The following is a 13,101-nucleotide window of genomic DNA, read 5'->3' on the forward strand; positions in this document are numbered from 1 at the left end:
TCTTTTTATATAAGTGTACTTTTCTCTTACATAATGGTATCACAATAACAAACATAAACTGCTTCTATCACTCTTTGTATTTAAGACGATGTTCTTTATAAAATAGTATATTTCTGGAAAATAAGAGGACTTTCTTCTTTTTTACGTAACGGTGTAACAATAGAAAACGTAAACTGCTTCTATCAGTACAAAACAATAACTGACCACTTCCCTCTTCTTTGGGCGTGTTCCTCGCTAATCTCGTTGTACCTCGCATTGGTGCCGGGTACGTCTTAATGTACGGTGATGGATCCTCTCCACTGTCCTGGTCCTTTCTTGTTCTGAATACTTATAGGCAATAATTATATTTTCCTACCTGGTACACCCCAACTGGATGGGGGATCAAGCAAGACACTCCCTAAAATACTAGCGTAATATGTTCGATATCTCGGATGTCTCATGCGCTTGTAGTAAGGCCCAAAAGTCAAGTACATTCTTACTGCCGTCTCGGAAAAGGTAAAGCACAGTCAGTAGCCGAATCCAAGTCACAGCGTTTGTCTTCGTTTGGGGGTAATAGGATACGGCGCTGTGGTCGGTTATGTCTACAAGTATCTGGCGCAGTTGTTAGATCGGTTACTGCTGCTACAATGGCAGGTTATGAAAATTTAAGAGAGTTTGAACGAGGTGTTATAATCGGCGCAGGAGCGATGCGATACAGTATGTCCGAAGCAGCGATGAAGTGGAAATGTTCCAGTGCGGCCATTTGACCAGTGTACCGTGAATATCAGGAATCCGATAATACATCAAATCTCCGACATCGCTGTGGCCGGAAAAAAATCCTGCAAGACTGAAGAGAATCGTTCAACGTGACGGAAGTACAAACCTTCCGCAAATTGCGGCAGATGTCAATTCTGGGCCATCAACAAGTGTCAACGTGCGAACCATTCAGCTAAATATCATCGATATGGGCTGTGGGAGATGAAGACCCACACGTGTACCCTTGATGACGGCACGACGCAAAGCTTTACGCCTCGCCCGCGCCCATCAACACCGACATTGGACTGTTGATGACTGGTAACATATAGCCTGGTCGGACGAGTATCGTTTCAAATCATATCCAGCGTATGGACGTGTACAGGTATGGAGACAACCTCATGAATTCATGAACCCTGCATGTAGGCAGGGGTTTTTTCAAGCTGATGGAGACTCTGTAAAGGTATGCAGCGTGGGTAGTTCGAGTGATATGGGACCCCTGATACATCTAGATAGTATTCTGAATGGTGAGACGTACGAAAGCATCCTGTCTGATCACCTGCATCCATTCATGTCCACTGCGCATTCCGACAGAATTGGGCAATTCCAGCAGGTCGATGCGAGACCCCACACGTCAAGAATTGCTACAGAGTGGCTTCTGGATCACTCTTCTGAGTTTAAAACCTTCCGCTGATACGAACGTTATTGAGTATATCTCGGATGCCTTGAAACGTGCTGTTCAGAAGGGATCTCCACCCGCTCGTTATCTTACGGATTTATGGACAGCTCCGCAGATTTCGTGGTGTCAGTTGCCTCCAGCACTACTTCAGATATTAACCGAGTCAATGCTTCGTGGAACGAGTGCAAACTGACCTCCAACAGAAGCTTATGCAACATCTCGATGCGTGTCCACGTAATGATGGATTGCAGTCGGTCTGCATTTGTGTACTTCATCTAACAGAGGAAGGAAATCCTACAGACAACTAAAATTTCAGAATGATATTTTCACTCTGCAGGGGAGTGTGCGCTGATATGAAACTTGCTGGCAGATTAAAACTGTGTTCCCGACCGAGACTCGAACTCGGGACCTTTGCCTTTCGCGGGCAAGTGCTCTACCAACTGAGCTACCGAAGCACGACTCACGGCCGCTACTCACAGCTTTACTTCTGCCAGTACCTCGTCTCCTACCTTCCAAACTTTACAGAAGCTCTTCGCAGGAGAGCTTCTGTAAAGCTGTGCACGTGGTCCGCACGAAGCCTCTTGGGTCACAGCTGTAAAGCTGTGAATACCGGGCGTGAGTCGTGCTTCGGTATCTCAGTTGGTAGAGCACTTGCCTGCGAAAGGGAAAGGCCCCGAGTTCGAGTCTCGGTCGGGCACACAGTTTTAATCTTCCAGGAAGTTTCAACTAAAATTTCATCTAATTCGTTAGTAGGTATACACCTTCGAAACCAGAGTGCTAGAGAAAATCGAAGATTGTTACTCCTTGGTGGCTTTCCTTCCTCAGCATAAGCTGATGCAGTTAACATTCATTTATAGGAAACAACTTTCACGGGCTATGAGTAGATTTGTCAATTTAAGTTGAAGCAGCCCGATATGAGGACGACTGAGTCGAGATTACGGAGACAAACATTTTCTGATATAATTAAAACAGTCGAGAATCTACGAACTGATGTTTGTGCGATATAATAAATTGGTTTATCTCAAATTTAGTTTCGTACATTCGAGCATCACGCAATCTTATTGTGTGCCATGTGAAAAGTCTCGTGTGTGATGTGACGATGTGGCTGATGAAGAACTCTGGGCTAGGATTATCGACGCTTACGCCAGTGTTCGAACAAGGACAGATTTGTTGGGCTGCCATGAAACGACTCCATTTGTGCCGTTCCGTAACAAGAAGAACAATATAAGATTGTCCGTCACAGTACTAAAGTCGCAACGACGCGAACGCAAAAAGGCGGCTGCTCCGCCACCTTTCATAAGACGCGGCCTTTCCTTGGGCGCCATGCAACCCCATGTCGACCGATGACTGTGGTCAAAACATTGTAAATACATTGTACAGATTTAGTTGTTAGTATTGAAGCGCTATTTGTGTTTATACATTCCATGTCGTTCCCCTCATAGCGTAGCCCACGTTAGTTGGGAAGCAGACGATTTTTCGTAGTAGAGAAGCTGTACTGAATAATTTCAACTTAGTGTCTTCCACTCTGATATTAGAGCAGAGAGAACACAAACAGGTAGTGACCAGAGACAGTCGATTGACTGAAAAGAGCTTGGAGATGGAGAGGTTGGTCACGGCACTTTTTGGCGCGTTCATCCCCTCCACTGAAGCCCAGTAAGACCGTTAGGTGCCCATCAATTCGGCAGACGACAGGGCTGGGTGTAAGAATACAGGTAAGAGAACAGACGTACCTTCTGTACCTCTGTCTCCAAATTCAGGACGATATGAATATTTGATAAATGTATTAATCCGTTATGTTTCTAGCACGTCGTAGCATAGGGAAAAACCTCATGTCTGCTTTCTGTGAAATTTATTAAGATTTTCCTTGGAATGTCTAGCGGAGGACTTAGTTTCTTCGCCAGGTAGTAGCCAGTGTGAAACTTTATCCCTCCTACATTCTCCTATTAAATTAACTACAGGCCCATATAGCGCGTGAAATGACTAGCTTAACGGATAAGATCTCCGTTAGTGGTTAGTGAATTTTTTGACGGTTTGTTCTTTGTGACCCAAGAGGCTTCGTGCGGACCACGTGCACAGTGCAGCTCTTAAAAGCGACTGTTGCCCACCGACGATAATGTCATATGCCGAACGGAATCGATTCAGTTATTCTTGCCGCTTCACGGCCATTTCTACACACGCGTTAGGTCGATTTTGCAAACAGAATATCGGGTGACGTGTTTGACCAGGACGACGTGGTCATCGGCACAATAGGCGAGCACAGCAAGCTAGGCGCGCACTGGTAGAAGAAGTTTAGGAGGTGAAACGTTTTCTTGTACGCAAAAGGTAACCTCGTATCCGTTAAAGATCCGAATTCGAGTAGTGAATCTCTGCTCTTTCCCCAGCACTCTCTATTTTATTACATTCCTGTCTCAATGTAATTGATTTATCATTTCGTGTAGTTGAATGCAAGCACAATAGACTAACGAATTACGGGTTGTGACAAGGTGACGAAATGCAATCCCAACCACACCATCACGTATTCAAGCAGTGTGCGCTGATAGTGATATTTAATTTCATTGTGTGCCAAGGAAACTTTTGTCTAAATCGTACTGAAACTTGTGTCTAAACCGTAGTGATGTTAATATCTGACTTAAGCGTGGTGCATGTCGATTACTATGTTATTCAGCTAATTCAGTTAGTAAATAATTAAATGTCGAATAGAAGAATCTTTAACATGCAGACAAATATCCCCTGTAAATCAGTAGAATAAGTCGGATGCCGTCAGCACAAGCCGACTCGGCAAAGATAGAATGACCACTGGGTCACATATTAGCATGTGCAACCCCAGGCCCTTTGATAACCAGTAAATATGTAAGAGGAGAGACACGTTCCGCTCCTCTGATTGGACCTCCCTCATTCTCGCCCAAATTATCCGTTGAGCGCTTATAATATCGCGTAATATTAATTCAAGTAACTAATGCCGTAAACTGTCGGTTGTCTCTTATTCTCGGCCTTCCCCAACCCCGTCACCCCACCCCCACCCCCCACCCCCAACTCCGCCCCGGTTGTGGACCGGAAGTAATGCAATTCCACGCATGTTTGAGGGCTGTTCCAAAAGAAAAGGGAGCATCCCAAAGAACAGTTTGAAAGAAGGGACAAATACGAGTGATCATACAGACTAGGGATAAGATAGAAAGTAGCAGTTAAGCTTTATTTTGTCTCTCCCTCTCCCAGAATTATCAATTCTCTTCTGTTTTTCACCTCCCCATAACCGTCTACTTTCAGCTATAACGTAATTAAGTACGACGCATCCGTATATATATATCAGTTCATGACATCCAGTCTTACAAGTTTACTGTCTCTGATGGACACACGTCCAGTTCATCCGCTCTCAAAACTCCGCCGGCTCTCCCCACATCCACCACTGCTGGCGGCTCACCTCCAACTGCGCAACGCTTCGCGCTGTTAACAGCCAACTGCCCAACACTACAATAGCAAACAACAATGCAAACCAGCCACAGACTGCACACAGCACAGCCAGTGATTTTCATACAGAGCGCTACGTGGCGTTACCAACACCAAAACCTAAACAGCCTACTTACATTGACTCCATGCTCCCCACAAAAAATTTTACAAATTGTTTTGGGCAGTGGCCAATACAGATTTGAATTTTTTTTCATAATTACAATAACTAAAATATCAAATGCACACACTTATTGATACAATGTTGGTCAAAAGTTAAAATTTTCTCACAGTCCATAAAGACAGTCCTGATAGTTCATCACAGTAAAATTACAGTGTTTTTCTCAAAGTCTGAGCAGTAAAAGAAAATGCACACGGTAGTAGTGGATTTCCATGCAGTTTTGAAGAAGTAGTGTTGCCCTTCCAACGGAAAGACAGTGCTGACTCTTGACATGCAGACAGGTAATGGGCCACAACAGAGCATACCCACAGCAGAGTCAGTCGACGTTTTGAAGAATATTGGTAGGCAGGTCATCACAGAGCAGACCCACTGTAGTCCTTGTAGAGAATATGGTATTGGTGGGCCACCAGAGGTGCAGACCTACTGCAGTGCTTGTAGAAATAATGGTATTGGTGGGCCATCAAAGGTGCAGACCCATTGCAGTCCTTGTAGAGACGGCCAGCAGCCATCTGTTGCGGCTGTGCAAGTGCACAATCACCATCGATGAGTCTTGCAGACAATATAGCAAATCCATAAACCACCACTTGTGCACTTACAAAGTTTTTGGAATTGTCCTTAGAACCAGCAATATCAAGTCCATAAACCACCACTTGTGCACTCACAAAGTTTTTGGAATTGTCCTTAGAACCAGAAATGCTGTTAACTAGTCCCTTGCTGAATTATCAACACACATGCAAACACTAACAGTCCGAACTTCTCACATATTGTGCATATACTATGATCAACAGGAATGTGTGCAGTGAAATGTATGCTTACAAGTTACTTAATTTGATGAATTTACAATTTTATAACATGAGAATACAATTACAAAGGTACAGAAAACATCATTAAAAACATAATAATACAGATAACATTTGTAGTAATACAAGCTTTGCAAAAGAATAGAAATAAACATGTACATCCGTGTTACAGGAATTATGACATAAGTAAATACATAAAAGGTCAGAATAACTTTCGAAACATCAACTACACACGCGAGCATTAAAGCAAAACAAAATAAATAATGTCTAAACAGCTTTACAAAGTAAATAACATATTATAAATGCAAATAATATTTGAGGGTAACAGTATTCCTCATCATAGTGAATGTAGCTGAGTATTAGAAAAATTTTACAACAGAAATCTTATCAGATAAACATATAAAGACAGAAAGAAAACAAATACACAATGGTACACAAACACATAGTGGAATAATACAAAACGAAAGATCAGGGTTTGTTTTACTGCAGTATTTTGGAAACAAAACTTACTTTACTTCTTGGAGATCTCCATTCATTCATCATTATTCCCAAAAGTCCTATCTATACCTGCTTTCTGTATTCTATTCATATTTCTTTCAAAATAATTATTTCTCAGTGTACAATACTCATTTTGGCCCAAATCCTTTTCATATAACATCTCAATGCATTCTTTCCCGATTCTCCATAGTTAGTTTCTTATATGGTCTACCCTCTCTTAAGCTAACTTAAATCTACTGAGTTCAGATGGTAAACTAAGGGACGAGGCAATGCAGCAGTACAAAACAATTAACACATACAGCAATGGAAAAAAAATGCAATTTGGCAAAGCAAGCAGCAGTATATCTAAATTAGCAAAGCAAATGCAATATTACAACTAATATAAGACAATGTGCAGCGAACAAGAAGAATAAATCAGTAGTAAAATTGGCTTAACAGAGTATTACAAAGTAAAATTTAATAGCACTATGCCTGGAAAATAGCAGCAGCAAATGAAATAACTTATATCTAAACATGACATAGCTCAAGCAGAAAAAATATTACAGTAAAGATGGCCATGTCTAATACCTATGTCTCATCTTAACACTAGAGTGATGCATCACCTTGACTTACTCTACGAAATAAGTTACCCAGTCACTGACAAAAATTATGTATGCAATTCCTGTGATTGTGCTTATCGTTTTTTTTTTTTTTTTTTTTAAAGTAGATCATAAAATTATTATTTACTGGATCTGTAGGCATAAAATAACTATATTTGTACATCTATTAAATTTTATTTTAACCAATGCTGTAGTGCAGCTAGAAACTAAATATTAAACAAAATGAGCAATCTCTCAACTAGAAAGACAAAATATGTAAAATGTTTCTCTTCATTTCATTAGGCATTTTAGTAAATATCATAAATTAAGAGCTCCACAATGTAATAATATGTTTTCAAGTTCGAGTGTGTCGTATTTGCGATGCTTCCTACAAATAAATGTCAACAGCAAGGTTAATAGCCTCTCCTTTTTTTTTGTTGTGCCTCTGAAAGGCACGGCTTTTTTTTCGTAGGCGACTGTCGCATAGCTTGGCGCCTACAGTGCATTACGTCAAGATCACTTAGCTTTCTTACTGAAATATTTATGACAGCAGTGACAGTCTCATATAAAAAAATTTCACAGGTTGAGAATTTGCGTTACAAATGTGTAGAAACAAAATCCGATAAATATAACAGTGTCCAGAAAATTTTCGCCGTCATTGTGATACATTCATGCATTCACACATATTTCATAACTCTTAAAGTACTATTCTTGGGTTCCAACATGCTTTTTCACTAATCAGAGTCCCTAACCACTACTCATTATTCCTTACTTTATTACACATATACATATTCGACGACACTTCTTCAATATTTCATCATAATAAATACATAGCATAATCAGATTCCTCATATAGCATCATCTCATTGATCATAAACATACCTCAACAGCATAATACACTTCGTCGTTGTAATAACAACATCATGACACCTCAGTCAAATCTCATAAATGGCGTAGCTTTCTGCAATAATTTCAATACCTAAACAAATTCTCTGCTGATTTCAATTCTACCTCAAACGTACCTTAAAAATCATGATCTCATACCAAATACATCATTCAAAGCTCTCATAGTATCATAATGGTTTCGAAAAGTATATGAACAATTCACAAAATACAGTCAAAATACGATTTCATAAGTGTGAAGTTATCCAACTGTGTAATTACGTAAACATGTGTCACTGATGTAGTAAAAAACATGTTTCTCTCTCTCAGTTAAATGATGAGATCGCTGAGTAATTTATGTTTTAGAGGAATATGGTACCGATGTGTAAAGTTGTATAAGCAAATACCATATTAGCTAGGGCTCCTTGTGGTTGCCAAACACATGGTACACAAAGTAAGCGTGTACTCCCCTGAGGATTAATGTAATTATACCCTCAGGTGTTACAGATTACAGCAATGGAATGAAATGTATCACGGAAAACATTCTTTGTACTTCAAAAATCTTTAAAAATAAATGTTTTAAGTACAAAATTAATCACTCAATTACGTGTACTGCCGCACCAAATTGTGCGTCTTGTTGTAACATAATCTCTGTCATTACCTGAGGGTAAAAAATGTGCCAAGTGTCGTAATTATCGTCGTCCGTAAGCAAAGTTCTGTGGAAGTCAATGTACTTACCTCATAATAAACAAAGCGAATTGCTATGCGTATAGATATCGTAGTTGTTACGCTTATTGCCGTGATGAAGTAAGTACTGTACTGTAACGTACTGTTGTGCTACAGAAAAGGCTGTCGCCTTGTAGCTACACCACAAAAGTTACTATTAAAAGATGTTTTACTTTGCAGAATAATACAGAAAAACTGAGCAGATATAAAACAGATACAACGCAAAAGCAACAATGTAAATTGTGGCACACATTAGTAGCGTCGTGATATAATCGTGTAGCTGTCAAAGAAACCAAATACTAAGTCATCTTTAATCCCACAGAAAGTACTTCAAATCCATAATGTATTTTCAAGTAAACCAAAATGTTGCAGTATAATCTCATTCGCAGTACTGGTGTATGTTCTAAGTATGTAAGCCTTATAGTCGTTATGTAATCGTGCAACTAACAAGCAAGAATGTACACACACAATAACACTGTGTTGTCTGTTCACTATAACAATGCATTCGTAATTACTGTCTAAATATGTTCCCTAGGTTCTAGACTGGATAGTTAATTATAAAACATAGTTGCATGGTAACAGTTTCTAAGTGTGACAAAGAGTACTAGTAACGTGAGGTGAAAAATTTTATAGCAAAGACTAAGTTAAAAAGCAGATTATCTTTCAATAAACGGTTTTACGTGTGAAATGTGGTGCAAGCCATTACTCTTCCTATTATGCAGATACTAATCAAAACGCAAATACCTAGCAAATGGAAAGTGCCAGTAACGTGCGGTCAGATTATAATAATACGCAAAAACTGCATTTCTTGTGCAAACATACAAAACATACACTTTTTAAACGTAGCAGAGCCTATTGACAGCGACAAACTAAAGGCAGGGTAAATTAAAATCTCAGTGTTGTTACTTGCAGGATAAAATTGCAAGACGCTTACGAAATACACCGAAACTTGTGTAATACCATTGGTAGCACACACTAAAGAAAAACACAAGCGCATATAATCGTTAAGTGCATTCTGATCAGTAAGAAGTCAATTAACCATCAAAGGTTGTGTTCAAAATGACCATTGGAAGCGACAGTATACGCTTCCAGTATGATAAGGGAAGACTGCATCACACGTGCTAGCACTTCGGCTGAGATCTCCGAGCAGGCTGCAGTAATACGAAGTTGCATATCACCGGGTGTAGTTGGCACGTCTTTGTAGACAGCGCCTTTCAGCTCTTTTCACAGAAAGAAATCTGTAGGCGTCAAATCCGTAGAATGGGTCAGCCAAGGTACAGGTCCTGTGCGTCCAGTCCCTCCAGTCCCGTGATTGGGAAACAATTCCTGAAGACATGCTGCAGTACTCTATGCACTAGGGATTTACACTCCATGAACGCTGGCGTTCCACTTCGTGAAGCCAACAGGGACTGTCATCGTACTAGTACTGCATGTTTGTGCAGTTAACCTGGCTGTGGTTGTTAAACGTGGGTTCATCACTAAACAAGATACATGATACATCTGGAGTATCCTGTCTTAATGCTTGTCTACCAAAGTGAATATGATTCTCATAATGGTTTCCATGCACCCCTTGGTGGAGAGAGATTTGATAAGGATATAACTATGTCGATGGAGAATGCGTTGGACACTTGCCAGATCCATGCTACTTCATCATGTGATTGTTTTGGAGCTAACATGCTCATCAACCACAACAGAGGTGACAACATTAATTTTCCCCTCTTCTGTCGTCACTCGCTTCCTTCTTTTATGTTGTTTACGTGTTACACCACCACTTCGACGTTACTAGCTGGAGAGATTGATAAATAATTGAGAAGCTGGTTGACGTCTGTTGGGTTGTCTTGCCGCATACACTGCACAATTACAAACTGCATTTTACCTTCATTCTCCACGCACCAAAAGAGTGTTGGCTTCTCCTGAATTCGTAAATCCCATAGTCAACTCATGGCCTACCTCTTGGCCAGTCACTAACCAACTAGAAATTCGCAATGCAGGCATAAATACACAAGCACACTGTAAGCAAACGTAACAACATTGTACTGTAGCAACTATACAGATTGAATGGCACTATCCAAGTGTTATCTACGGCTGTTACCCCCCCCCCCCCCCACTTCCACCCCTCCGCCCAAATGAGTGGGTCACTGACCCGTTTGAGCACGCTGGAACTCCCGACCTCTGATTCCGACTGCTGTAAAAGCATACACACAAAGGCAGCCATGTTGGGACAGACCAACTCGGATGGGGGAGATGGCCAACTGGGCAACTGTGAAAGAGTGGTTTAAGCGACTGTCCTGGCCTGCTGTCAACCAACTGCCAGTGAGTGGCAGCTTTCTTGCTTTCGTTGCGAGACAATAGGGAGGTGTAGTTGGCTGGTTCCTCTGATGACTGCTTTGAGAGATGATCCCGCAGAATCCATTCCATGGTGTTGGCTTTGAAGCAGCTGTCTAGGCTCGCTCCCAGTTGTGGTGTGGCTTAACCCACCCATTCACTGGCCAACCAGTCTTCCAACCTCCCCCCTCCCCCCTGGTCCCCTCCCTAACAAGCTTGTCTGTCCCGACACGTTTTCCTCTGTTATTGTTGTTGTGGTCTTCGGCCCTGAGACTGGTTTTATGCAGCTCTCCATGCTACTCTATTCAGTACAAGCTTCTTCATCTCCCAGTACCCACTTCAACCTACGTCCTTCTGAATCTGATTAGTGAATTCATCTCTTGGTCTCCCTCTACGATTTTTACCCTCTACGCTGCCCTCCAATGCTAAATTGGTGATCCCTTGATGCCTTAAAATATGTCCTACCAACCGACCCCTTCTTCTAGTCGTGCCACAAATTTCTCTTCTCCCAAATTCTATTCAGTACCTCCTCATTAGTTATGTGATCTACCCATCTAATCTTCAGCACTCTTCTGCAGCACCAGATTTCGAAAGCTTCTATTCTCTTCTTGTCCAAACTACGCTCCTGGAAATGGAAAAAAGAACACATTGACACCGGTGTGTCAGACCCACCATACTTGCTCCGGACACTGCGAGAGGGCTGTACAAGCAATGATCACACGCACGGCACAGCGGACACACCGGGAACCGCGGTGTTGGCCGTCGAATGGCGCTAGCTGCGCAGCATTTGTGCACCGCCGCCGTCAGTGTCAGCCAGTTTGCCGTGGCATACGGAGCTCCATCGCAGTCTTTAACACTGGTAGCATTCCGCGGCAGCGTGGACGTGAACCGTATGTGCAGTTGACGGACTTTGAGCGAGGGCGTATAGTGGGCATGCGGGAGGCCGGGTGGACGTACCGCCGAATTGCTCAACACGTGGGGCGTGAGGTCTCCACAGTACATCGATGTTGTCGCCAGTGGTCGGCGGAAGGTGCACGTGCCCGTCGACCTGGGACCGGACCGCAGCGACGCACGGATGCACGCCAAGACCGTAGGATCCTACGCAGTGCCGTACGGGACCGCACCGCCACTTCCCAGCAAATTAGGGACACTGTCGCTCCTGGGGTATCGGCGAGGACCATTCGCAACCGTCTCCATGAAGCTGGGCTACGGTCCCGCACACCGTTAGGCCGTCTTCCGCTCACGCCCCAACATCGTGCAGCCCGCCTCCAGTGGTGTCGCGACAGGCGTGAATGGAGGGACGAATGGAGACGTGTCGTCTTCAGCGATGAGAGTCGCTTCTGCCTTGATGCCAATGATGGTCGTATGCGTGTTTGGCGCCGTGCAGGTGAGCGCCACAATCAGGACTGCATACGACCGAGGCACACAGGGCCAACACCCGGCATCATGGTGTGGGGAGCGATCTACTACACTGGCCGTACACCACTGGTGATCGTCGAGGGGACACTGAATAGTGCACGGTACATCCAAACCGTCATCGAACCCATCGTTCTACCATTCCTAGACCGGCAAGGAAACTTGCTGTTCCAACAGGACAATGCACGTCCGCATGTATCCCGTGCCACCCAATGTGCTCTAGAAGGTGTAAGTCAACTACCCTGGCCGGCAAGATCTCCGGATCTGTCCCCCATTGAGCATGTTTGGGACTGGATGAAGCGTCGTCTCACGCGGTCTGCACGTCCAGCACGAACGCTGGTCCAACTGAGGCGCCAGGTGGAAATGGCATGGCAAGCCGTTCCACAGGACTACATCCAGCATCTCTACGATCGTCTCCATGGGAGAATAGCAGCCTGCATTGCTGCGAAAGGTGGATATACACTGTACTAGTGCCGAAATTGTGCATGCTCTGTTGCCTGTGTCTATGTGCCTGTGGTTCTGTCAGTGTGATCATGTGATGTATCTGACCCCAGAAATGTGTCAATAAAGTTTCCCCTTCCTGGGACAATGAATTCACGGTGTTCTTATTTCAATTTCCAGGAGTGTATTTTAGTGTGTATATGACAATAAGAGTGATTCATGTTAACAGATTATGATCATGTGGGATGCGTGGTGGGTGATAAAAATGAATTAAGTGATAACTTTCATTGGTCTGAAGACGGATCATTAATGGAATTATACTAGTAATCAATAGAAGAATTTAGCGACCTTCATATACTATTTTTATCCAGACATTCTTTCCGCCAACTGACTCCATTCTTA

The 13,101-nt window shown here is 42.8% G+C and overlaps 1 non-coding gene across 1 annotated transcript; it reads right to left on the bottom strand.

Annotated features, from left to right (window-relative positions):
- Positions 1-1,791: 1,791 nt before the first annotated feature.
- Positions 1,792-1,866, bottom strand: Trnas-cga (transfer RNA serine (anticodon CGA)). Its single transcript has one exon. It is a non-coding gene; the product is annotated as a tRNA-Ser (tRNA).
- Between the last annotated feature and the right edge of the window lie 11,235 nt (positions 1,867-13,101).

This window comes from Schistocerca cancellata, unplaced genomic scaffold (assembly GCF_023864275.1).
Source record: "Schistocerca cancellata isolate TAMUIC-IGC-003103 unplaced genomic scaffold, iqSchCanc2.1 HiC_scaffold_718, whole genome shotgun sequence".
Classification (NCBI taxonomy): Eukaryota; Metazoa; Arthropoda; class Insecta; order Orthoptera; family Acrididae; genus Schistocerca; species Schistocerca cancellata.